Below are 11604 nucleotides of genomic sequence, written 5' to 3'. Positions count from 1 at the left end.
TCCATCCACTAATCGAGTTATCCAGCGCCTCTCATCGAAAGATCAGGCCAAAAACCCTAGCGGGTTCGCATCAGTTGGTATCATAGCAAGGTTCTTCGGTGAGAGACTTCTAATCCTTTGCTGTTTTAAATTAATTTCCTATAGTCCAGAAAAGCCAAAAAAAATATAGTAGATTAGTGTTTCCATAATCCTATTAAACCTTTGTGCCTTGGCTAGTACCGTTTTAGTTAGGGCTTGTTGAATTTGCGTTGCTTCGGTTTGTGTCGAGTTGCTGGTCTTAGTGTCTAGTCCTTTAGAGTTTCGAGTTCTTGTCACCATCTATACACAGCCGAGTATTACCATATCTTCTCTCTGTCGAATCTGTTGTGAAGTCCGAATTGAACTGTGATCCAAAAAGAAAGATAACTCCATACTTGTTCGGCCTTACTCTAGAGAGAGAGAGAGAGAGAGTGTAGCGAATTGCTCTTTTGTATTCCTTTGTTCATATAATCAGTTTTTGAGGTTGCCCAAAAAAAAAGAAAAAAAAAGAAAAAGAAAGAAAGAAAAGAGAAAAGATTCAAAAGAAAAAAAAGGGGCTGTTTTTCATATTGATTTTAGGTTTCTTCCACCTTGTTTTCGGGGGTGTGCTGTGTTTTTCCTTTGTGTCCAGGCTCGCGTCTTTAGCACGGTCTAGGCTAGGACCAGCACAGTACCACCGTTGAGCGTTTATTCAGCTCGCTTTTATAACTAACGTGGTGCTAGTTCGTTCCTTATTTCAGCCCACCTATAGCTCCACATACTCTACAGCTTGACAGGTCTTGTGCTGCAGCACCGATACACTTCGTCCATTGCTGTACACTTGTTGGCAGACGACCCCTCCTGTCAAGCAAGGTAAGAATTGGTAAGAACTTGTGTTACAGGTTGAGTGTGAGCGACTTGCTGTAGCTACATCCTAGTAGTTGTAGGGCTTTTATTTCTTCACTTGCCTTTTTGTTGTCTTTGTCTTTGAACCATGCTAGGGGCAGATGATGGTAACGAAACACCACTTACACCTCGCACTAAGGGCATCATACAACATTTTGAAAGGAAAGTGAAGCTGCACACAGAGGGACTTGATAACGACTTGCAGGTGACGAATGAAAAGCTGGGGCAGTTGGAGGCTACGCAGATTGCCACAAACAACAAGCTCACAAGTTTGGAGGAATCCGTTGCTAGTGTGGACAAAAGCCTTGCTGCTCTCCTAAGGCGATTTGATGCTTTCCACACCGAAGATAAAGAGAAGCATAAAGAAGAAAAGGAGGGAGATCGAGAGCACGGTAGTCATGAAGATGACTACACTGGTGATACTGAACATGATGATCAAGACACTCGTGATCGACGTCGCCTTCGTCACAACCGTAGAGGTATGGGTGGCAACCGCCGACGCGAGGTACACAATAATGATGATGCTTTCAGTAAGATTAAATTTAAGATACCCCCTTTTGATGGTAAATATGACCCTGATGCTTACATCACTTGGGAGATTGCTGTTGATCAAAAGTTTGCATGTCATGAATTTCCTGAGACTACACGTGTTAGGGCTGCTACTAGTGAGTTTACAGATTTTGCTTCTGTTTGGTGGATAGAATATGGAAAGAAAAATCCTAATAACTTACCTAGAACTTGGGATGCGCTGAAAAGGGCCATGAGAGCTAGATTTGTTCCATCTTACTATGCGCGTGATATGATAAATAAGTTGCAGCAGTTAAGACAAGGTGCTAAAAGTGTAGAAGAATATTATCAGGAATTACAAACGGGTATGTTGCGTTGTAACCTAGAGGAGGATGAGGAACTGGCTATGGCTAGATTTTTGGGTGGGTTAAATTGGGAAATTCAGGACATCCTCGCTTACAAAGAATACAATAATGTAACCCGTTTGTTTCATCTTGCTTGTAAAGCTGAAAGGGAAGTGCAGGGACGACGTGCTAGCGCAAGGAGTAATATTTCTGCAGGGAAGGCTAATTCATGGCAGCAACACATGGCTTCAACTCCATCTACACGTATTTCTACTCCATCATCTAGTGACAAGGCTCGAGCTGCCCCCACCAATTCAGTTGCGAAGACGATGCAAAAGCCTGCTGCGAGTACTTCATCCGTGGCATCGACGGGTAGAACAAGCAACATACAATGTCATCGGTGCAAGGGATATGGGCACATGATGCGTGACTGCCCAAACAAGCGAGTTATGATTGTTAGGGATGATGGTGAGTACTCATCTGCTAGTGATTTTGATGAGGATACACTTGCACTGCTTGCGACTGACCATGCAGGTAATGAAGATCAAATAGAAGAACATATTAATGCAGGTGAAGCGGACCACTATGAGAGCTTGATCGTGCAGCGAGTGCTTAGTGCACAAATGGAGATGGCGGAACAAAATCAGCGACACATTTTATTCCAAACAAAGTGTGTCATCAAAGAGCGTTCTTGTCGCATGATCATTGATGGAGGTAGCTGCAACAACTTGGCAAGCAGCGATATGGTGCAGAAGCTTGCCCTCAACACCAAACCACACCCGCATCCCTACTACATCCAATGGCTGAACAACAGTGGTAAGGCAAAGGTAACTAGACTTGTGAGAATTAATTTTTCCATCGGATCCTACAAAGATATTGTTGAATGTGATGTTGTGCCTATGCAAGCTTGTAACATTCTGCTAGGTAGACCTTGGCAATTTGATAGAGATTCTATGCATCATGGTAGATCAAATCAGTATTCTTTTCTATACATTGTGTTGCATCCTATGTCCCCTGAAACTATTATGCAAACTGATGTTGCTAGGGCTACTAAAGCAAAGAGCAAGAGCAATAAAAATGATAAATCTGTAATTGGTAACAAAGATGAGATAAAACTGAAAGGACGTTGTATGATAGCTACCAAATTAGATATTAATGAGTTCAATGCATCCACTTCTGTTGCTTATGCTTTGATATGCAAGGATGCTTTGATTTCAATTGAGGATATGCAATGTTCTTTGCCCCCTGCTGTTGCTAACGTTTTGCAGGAGTATTCTGATGTGTTTCCAAGTGAGGTACCAGCGGGGCTGCCTCCACTACGCGGGATTGAACACCAAATTGATCTTATTCCTGGAGCAGTTTTGCCAAATCGTGCACCATACAGGACGAACCCGGAGGAAACAAAGGAAATTCAGCGACAAGTGCAAGAACTACTAGACAAAGGTTATGTCCGAGAATCTCTTAGTCCTTGTGCTGTTCCAGTAATTTTAGTGCCTAAGAAAGATGGAACATGGCATATGTGTGTTGATTGTAGAGCTATTAATAATATCACCATTCGATATCGACACCCTATTCCACGATTAGATGATATGCTAGATGAACTGAGTGGTGCTGTTGTGTTTTCAAAAGTTGATTTACGTAGTGGGTACCACCAGATTCGTATGAAATTGGGAGATAAAGGTAGAAAGCAATTGATTCTGGAACCTGGGGATTTGGTTTGGTTGCATTTGCGAAAAGATAGATTTCTAGAACTGAGAAAATCCAAATTGATGCCTAGAGCTGATGGTCCTTTTAAAGTGCTGCAACGAATTAATGAGAATGCATATAAGCTTGATCTTCCTGCAGATTTTGGGGTTAGTCCCACATTTAACATTGCAGATTTGAAGCCTTATTTGGGTGAGGAAGATGAGCTTGAGTCGAGGACGACTCAAATGCAAGAAAGGGAGGATGATGAGGACATCAACACCAGCGATACATATCCTACATCCACCAGCGATACATATCCTACATCCTCTCCGACACAACCTATAACTGGTCCTCTTACTCGTGCTCGTACCCATCAACTCAACCTTCAAGTAAGTTCAGCTTTAAACTCTTGTCAATCATATTTAGACAATGGAGACACGTGCACTTTCGTGTTGCTCAGGAATAATGGACAAGATCAGCAAGGGAAGGTTCAACTACATTCAGAATTTGAGGCAACACCAACTTCAAGGGCTGATTGCATATGGGAAGAGTGATAACTTAACAAAGGTGATTGGAGATCAGGTCCAAGCCTCCACAACATCCTCTATCAAGTTACCACGTTGTTTGTAAAGCAAGGAAACAAAGAGTCCAAACCCAACACGTTTTGGGAGTTGGATTCGGACTGAAAAATAACTCTAACTTGTATGGATCACCACGGCGTCATATGGACTCCAACTGGGACGTTCCTATACTTGTTGGAAAGCTCATGAAGTCTACTTTCCAATGGGTCCAACCACATATCTATGCAGCTTATGAGTCGGGCGCAGTCCTTGTTTTCGTGCCGACACCTTTTTCTGTTTTGGTGCTGCGTCACCCTATTTTGGACCAATGGCCCATGTATCAAGTTGAGTCCATTAGGGACGCGTCCTAGGGTTGGAGGACGACTCTAGCACCCCTTTGGTCGTCCTCCCCTCTATTTATTTACATCTAGAGCCGCCATGAACAACTGGGTTTTGTTTAGATCAAGTTTAGCCTTCGCTACTTGCTTGTAGGCGCGCGTGCAGGATCAGCCGCCCGTCTCCTTGTCTTCGGAACCCCATTGTTGATTAAGATTCAGTTTAAAACCTTCAATTCATCTTGCAAATTCAGTGCTTGTTTCCTCGTTCTTGCCAGTTCTTCGATTGCTTGCAGGACGGGAGCCCTAGGGGCTGGTTGTCGCGCTCCACAAGATCGTGACGGCTGTTGGACGTGGTGTATCGGTTGCTAAGGCGCGGTCTTGAGGGCTGTAGTCGGGCCGTGAACGTCATCTCTATCCACTAATCGAGTTATCCAGCGCCTCTCATCGAAAGATCAGGCCAAAAACCCTAGCGGGTTCGCATCATGATGGTTCTTGAAGGCGACCTTGAACTCATCCCAAGTGATAGTATCCGGGTCCTGATGTGCAAAGCAGTACGAATCCCACCAGTCCTGTGCGGCTCCCTGAAGCTGCCCAGAGCCATACAGAACCTTCTCCCTATCATTGCACTGAGCAATGACCAGCTGCTTCTCCACAGCTTTAAGCCAATCCTCAGCTTGCATAGGATCAGCTGAGTGAGAGAAGAACGGTGGACGTCCCTTCATGAACTCTCCACGCTTGTCCCTAGGTGGGGCAAACGCGTTGTTACCTCCTTGATGTTGATTCTGATTCTGATTTTGGTTCTGCTGCATATGGTTCATAATATGGGCCATCCCTTGCATCAGCTGAGTCTGCATAGTCATCAACTGCTCTATGGTCATGGGCTGATTCCCCGGAGGAGGAGGGTTGGCATTAGTCCCGCTGTGATCATTGTTGTTGTTGTTGGACTGCCTGTTGTTTCCTCCATTGGTGTTGCTCCTGGTGTTGACAGGCATCTGATGTATACAAATAATATAATAAAATCAGATGTAGTTCATATGTGTAAACCTGAGCTGTAATGTAATAATCTTTCCTCAAAGTATGAACCAGCTGATAGTCACTTTCCTTTCTCAGTTGATAAACACAGTACTCATAACAGATGTAATATATAGATACTGAACTGATCATGATAAAGTAAGACTGATAAGATAAAGCGATATGAAATATGATAAAGCACAAATAAAGGAGACCGATGATAACCCAAACCAACTATCTCATATAAACTTAATACTTAATCTTGTTCTTGATGCGTTGTGGACATGACCCACAACTCATCGCACTCATTACAAAGAACCAAATCACACCATTAACACAATAATAAATCAAGTTCTCACACAGACCAAGCAAAGCACACTAAGCAAACGACTAAACACTAGACTCGCATAACTAAGATCGTGCTAACGTTCTAAGCGTGGCACTATTTATTACTAAGCCGGGAATAGCTCCTATTCTATAGTAGTACGAGCGCTGGCATCTCCATAGGCTGGATCTTCACGAGGCGGAGAGAAAGCAGGCCACTGAGGTGAAGGCGGTGGCACTCCAGTGATCTGAGCCTCCAGCTGCGCTATCCTCTTCCTGGCGTCGTCCAGCTCCTTCCTGACTTGCTTCAGCTCCACTAGTGAACTGTTGAGCTCGGTGTTAGTGACCGCCACCAGCTTGACAGTCCTGTGCACGCGGGGGTCTTGCTCATCAGTGGTGGAAGCAATAGTCATCGCCAACTCTCCACGGCGACGGCGAGGGTAGTAGCGGCGCTCATCCTGGCTGATCTCCTCGAAGAAGTGATCACGGTATGCGTAGAAAGCCTGGCGAGCAGCATCATTAATGCCCGCCATCTGGGTAGACCTCTCAGCCACAGCTTCATGTATGGACATGATCCTCAGTGCCCTCAACGTCGGGTTAGGCCTGCCGACGTGTGCCCAGACCTTCCAGTACGCCGGGTAGTCTGGGTGACTCCAGTGCTCAATGCGGTACTCCACTGAGAACATGCCATGTCCCCGCTGCTGGTCAAGGAGACGCTTCGGCTCGCTGTGGAAGAAACACTCTCCACCATCCCTGGTGCAGACTGTCACAATCCACCCATCATCAGCAGCAAAGAGTCCATCTTGACCTAGATCCTCCAGGTCCACCGGGTCCTCCGGGTCCTCCAGGTCCTCCAGGTGCATCCTCATCATCATCATCCATGTCATCATCATCACCGAAGGGATCATCTCCTCCAGCTGCCCAGCAAGGCGCCGTTCCATGCACCACCAGAGCTTGAGGTGGTTGTTGTCCTTCATAGGGCTCCGCGTCTTGGAGGTTAGCACCGTCATCGAGATGCTGGTTAGGTTGGAACACGATGTTATCCACGCGACCAGTCAACGAGAACTCCACAGCTTGAACGGGGCGGAAACGAATAACGCTCTTGCGGCAGGTCAAATGGCGAGTCATCTACTTATGCATAAGATCATAGACATGCAGGAAACGGTTAATAGATCATGACAATGATAGATAAAGGAATAACATAAATGAAGGTAAAAGTGTATGTGTAAAGAAGATGAACCAAGATTATACAATGAATGGACAATATGAACTTTGGTGGTATTTATGGTAAGATATAAAAGCAAGTAATGAAGGTATAAAGTAAAAACAAGGTAATGAAATTTATTGTCAAGGCAGAAATAAAACATAACTCAAGTAATAAATGAAAAACAAGGAACAAGAAGGTAATATGAGTAGAATGATAATAAATGACAAGGTATAAAAGAAAGGTTCAAATAACAAGTAGTGAAAGTTGAAACAAGAATATAAATGCAATATGAGAAATAGGAAACAATAAATGATAACAAGGTAATAAATGCAGGAAGTAAGTGAATAAAATGAACTGTTAGTAAAAGTAAGTAGATAAGGCTAATAGATAAGGTCTAATGAGATAGGTTAGTAAGGCAGTTAATAGATCCAATGGTGTATTCCACCCAAAAGGGACAATCTAAACGGCTGTTTCTAGCTAGGCTGCGTGATCCTACGGTCAACACGGCTTTGATACCACTTCTGTCACACCCGGATGTAAGAGAGCATTCGGGTGCCAAATCGCATGTGCGCCAGGATCTCAAATTCACACACATGGACCGACATCATCAATGGTACAAAACACAGTGTTCAAACGAATTACATAAATGAGAGTAAAAGTACCATTATTACAAGCCAAAGGTTTATCAAAGTGCGAAGGGGAAACATAAGCTAAATTGTTCCATAAATAAAGGGGAAACTAAACGCCGACGTAGCAGGACCACCTTGCCACAGGAAGGTCGACGGCAGAACCACACGAGCCTAACAACCAGGAGACTCAGGGTAGTCCTCAGGGAAATCGCAATTGTACTCCTGATCGTCCGAGCAACCTTTAATGATTACAGCAAGGGTGAGCTCATGTCGAACTCAGCAAGCACAGACGGAAAATAAATGACATGCCAGGCTTAAAACAAGGTAAAGCTGACTTGGTTTGACTGCGGTAGCATTTTAGTTGATCACTTTTAATTATGACAATTATTAGAACAACCTATTACTAATTATGAGTAGCATAAACCCAACCCTTAATTAGTGTAAGTAGTAATTAGCATCTTTTAAAAGACTATCCTAATTATTATAGTAATCCAGGGATTAACCCCAATTATTAACACAGGATAGCAATCCTGCCAACACGGAATAGCCATTCCGCCAAAACACGAGGTAGCAACCTCGCCAAGTTCCATCTCCAAGTAACCAGTGAATCCAATTTACTCATCAAGTGAGGGTCTGGGCCGCTCGTGACCGTGAGCACGGCTGATATATCAGTTTTACACTCTGCAGAGGTGTGCACGTTCACTCCAAGTCGTGATTCCCATTTGCCCGGGGTCGCGACTCCCCAAAACACTTCTAAGGTGAGCAGGCAGGGTCTCACTACGAGACCTTTCACAGGGTCCAACTAATAGGATGCCACTCGCAAGTTTTCGCCGGGGCGCTCGACAGTCGATACCCATAGCCATGGCGTACCGATCAACCGACAACTTAATATTCATTACCCAAGTTACTTCCTCACGCCTACCCGGAAAGTAACACCCTACTAGTGGAGGTCCTGCTAATTAGTCAAGCCAGAGCCATATAGCTTGGAGCTGCACTGTAGGTCCCAGGGGGCCGCTCCCTGACTAAGTCCTTACGGAGAGCAGAGACGGGTACGCCCGGCAAACCGGACCACCAACGGTACCCGCTCCCCCTGTCACCACCATCATCACGATGCTCGCAAGCATCCAACATCGCCATCACCGCAGTGACCAAAGATTCAGCACAGTTTAAGCATCAAGTTGAGTAGAGATTATTACTTGTTTAGGCATGTGTATAAGATGAGTAGAGCAGCTAAGAAAACCTAGTATAGCCTAGACTACCCATATACATAACCCCAGGTGAACAAGGAATAGTAAGTAAAGCTAGTCATGTCCTTAGGGTTCGCATTCATTGGACACATGCATATAAAGTAAATGACATTAATGAATAGGTTCAAAATGATCAAACGGTGTCTGCACTTGCCTTGATCGAAGTCGGGTTGCTCGAACTCAGTGGGATCCTGAACCTCTTCCTTCACGAACATCTCGTTGGCTATACGCGACAATCATCAATCATAGGAACAATACATGCAAGCAAACAAGCTTAATCAGAAACAGTACACCAAAGCATGCGAAAACAGAAAGCAACTGCACTGCTGTAATCTACTCGACGAAACGAAACCATAGCGACCAGAATCACCTAAATCGGAGTTACGATGCAAAAGTTATGGCTAAAACAAGTTGAATGGCATTTCTGCAGATAAACTGAACTATTTTTCGTAATTAAAACTAATTAAAACTGAATTAAAACTCATTTTGGATTAAATAAATAAATACTAACCGAGCCAGGGGTTAAACTGCAAAAACTAAGGGCATAAACTTAAATATTTTTGAAAGAACAGGACTGCGGGTTAATTTTGAATAAGCCCGAGGGCTTTTCTGCAAAGCGGCAGGGGCGTGCGGGCTGGCCAGCTTGGCTGGCCACGTGGCGGCCGGTGAGTGGCCGGTCCACAGCACTATGCTGTAGACCGGGGCGCGGGGCAGGGCGGCCGCGGTCCATGGTGGACCGGGCCTGCGGGAGAGGCGTTGGCGGCTGCGTGGACCCGGTCCACGTGGACCGGCCGCACGGGGGCGCAGGGCCGCGGTCCACGGTGGACCGCGCGCCGGTGCGGAGCGGGTGCGCGCGCAGGGGCGGCCGGCGGCCGGCGGTGGCACCATTGGCGCCGCCCGGAGCTCGCCGCGGCGGCGATTCGGGGCGCGGGGAGGCGAGCCAAGGGCACCGGCGGGGTCGGCACGACGAGGCGAACGCGATGACGGCCTCACCTCCGCGAAACGATGACGGCAAAGAGAAGCTCGACGGCGGCGGCGCGGATTTCGACGAAAACGGCGGCGGCGCTGCGAACTTGCGGCTCGGGGTTTGCGCTAGGGTTTTGGGAGGGGCGCGGACGGTTGCGGCGGCCTATAAATAGGTGGGGACGGGCCGGGGTCCTCGATCCGCGCGCGGCACGGAAGTCGGAGCCGGCCGTTGCGCCGAATCCGTTTCGGCCGGAGGTAGGGGGCGACCCTGACGGGTGGGGCCCACCCGTCAGTGGCAGCGGGCGGCAGGCGGGCTGGGGCGCTGGGGGTGGTGCTGCTGCTGGGCTGGCGCGGCTGGGCCGCGGCCCACTCGGGCAAGAGGGGAGAGGGGAGGGGTGCGGGGGCGCTGGGCCGAGAATCGGCCCAGGTGAGGGCTCTCCCTTTTCTTTTTTTTTCTTTTCTTGCTCCAAAACAAAACAAAACAAGCATCAGCAAAATAAATAAAATCAAGCAAAAATTATGCAGCAGCATGAATGCAAAAAAATCAAACACGTTTCTACCTTATATTTTATTTTATTTAATTTTGTAAATTATTTAATAATTCCCAAAAATTCAAATTGAGCCAAAATTAAATCAAATTCACACTAAATTTAAAATTCAAAAATTTGGAGTGTTATACGTTCCATGCACACCGTGCATCTATCTTGCATCAAGATTAGCACTATCTCCTAATAGACAAAATCGAGCTTTCACTTGAGCCTTTTACCTAGGAGTACCATCGGGTTTGTCCAAAATGGTTTCTTAGCCTATGCTGCATTATGTGCAAACCTTGCACCTATCTTGCACCGAAACTAACACTGTCTCCAAACAGAGCAAAGCAAGATTTTGTATGACACACGTCATCTAGGAGCTCCATCATGTGCGTCCAGATTGATTTCCAAGCATTTGGTATATTCCATGCAAACCGTGCACCTATCTTGCATCAAGATTAGCACTATCTCCAAACAGACCGAACCGAGCATCCACTTGAGCTCTTCACCAAGGAGTACCAACAAGTGCGTCCAAAATGGTTTCTTAGACTATGGTGCATTAGGTGCAAACTGTGCACCTATCTTGCACCGAAACTAACAATGTCTCCAAATGGACCGAAGTGAGATTCCATATGACACACGTTGTCACGGAGTTCCATCGAGTGCATCCAAATTGATTTCCTAGCATATGTTATGTTCCATGCAAACCATGCACCTGCCTTGCATAAGGATTAGCACTATCTCCAAACTGACTGAACCAAGCTTCCACTTGAGCCTCTTCACCCAAGAGTACAAAATAGTGCAACCAAAATGGTTTCTTAGACTATGGTTCATTAGGCGCAAACTGTGCACCTATCTTGCACTAAAATTTACAATGTCTACAAACGGACCGAAGCAAGATTCCATATGACACACGTCATCTAGAAGTTCCATTGGGTGCGTCCAAATTGATTTCTAAGCATATGGTATGTTCCTTGAAAATAATGCACCTATCTTGCATCAAGATTAGCACTATCTCCAAACATATCAAACCAAGCTTTCACTTGAGCCTCTTCACCGAAATACCAACAGGTGGTCATCAAGGAGTTCCATCGGGTGCATCCAAATTGATTTCTTCACATATGGTACGTTGCATGCAAACGGTGCAACTATCTTGCATCAAGATTTGCACTATATCCGAAAAGACCAAATTGAGCCTCCACCTACGAGTACCATCGGGTGCGTCTAAAATTGTTTCTTAGCCTATGGTGCATTAGGCGTATACCGTGCACATATCTTCTACCAAAACTAACACTGTCTCTAAATGAACCGAAGCAAGGTTCCATATGACACAAATCATTAAGGAGTTATAT

This window comes from Sorghum bicolor, unplaced genomic scaffold (genome assembly GCF_000003195.3).
Source record: "Sorghum bicolor cultivar BTx623 unplaced genomic scaffold, Sorghum_bicolor_NCBIv3 super_78, whole genome shotgun sequence".
Classification (NCBI taxonomy): domain Eukaryota; kingdom Viridiplantae; phylum Streptophyta; class Magnoliopsida; order Poales; family Poaceae; genus Sorghum; species Sorghum bicolor.
The sequence above is the reverse complement of the archived record's forward strand: the minus strand, read 5'-3'. Positions refer to the sequence as shown.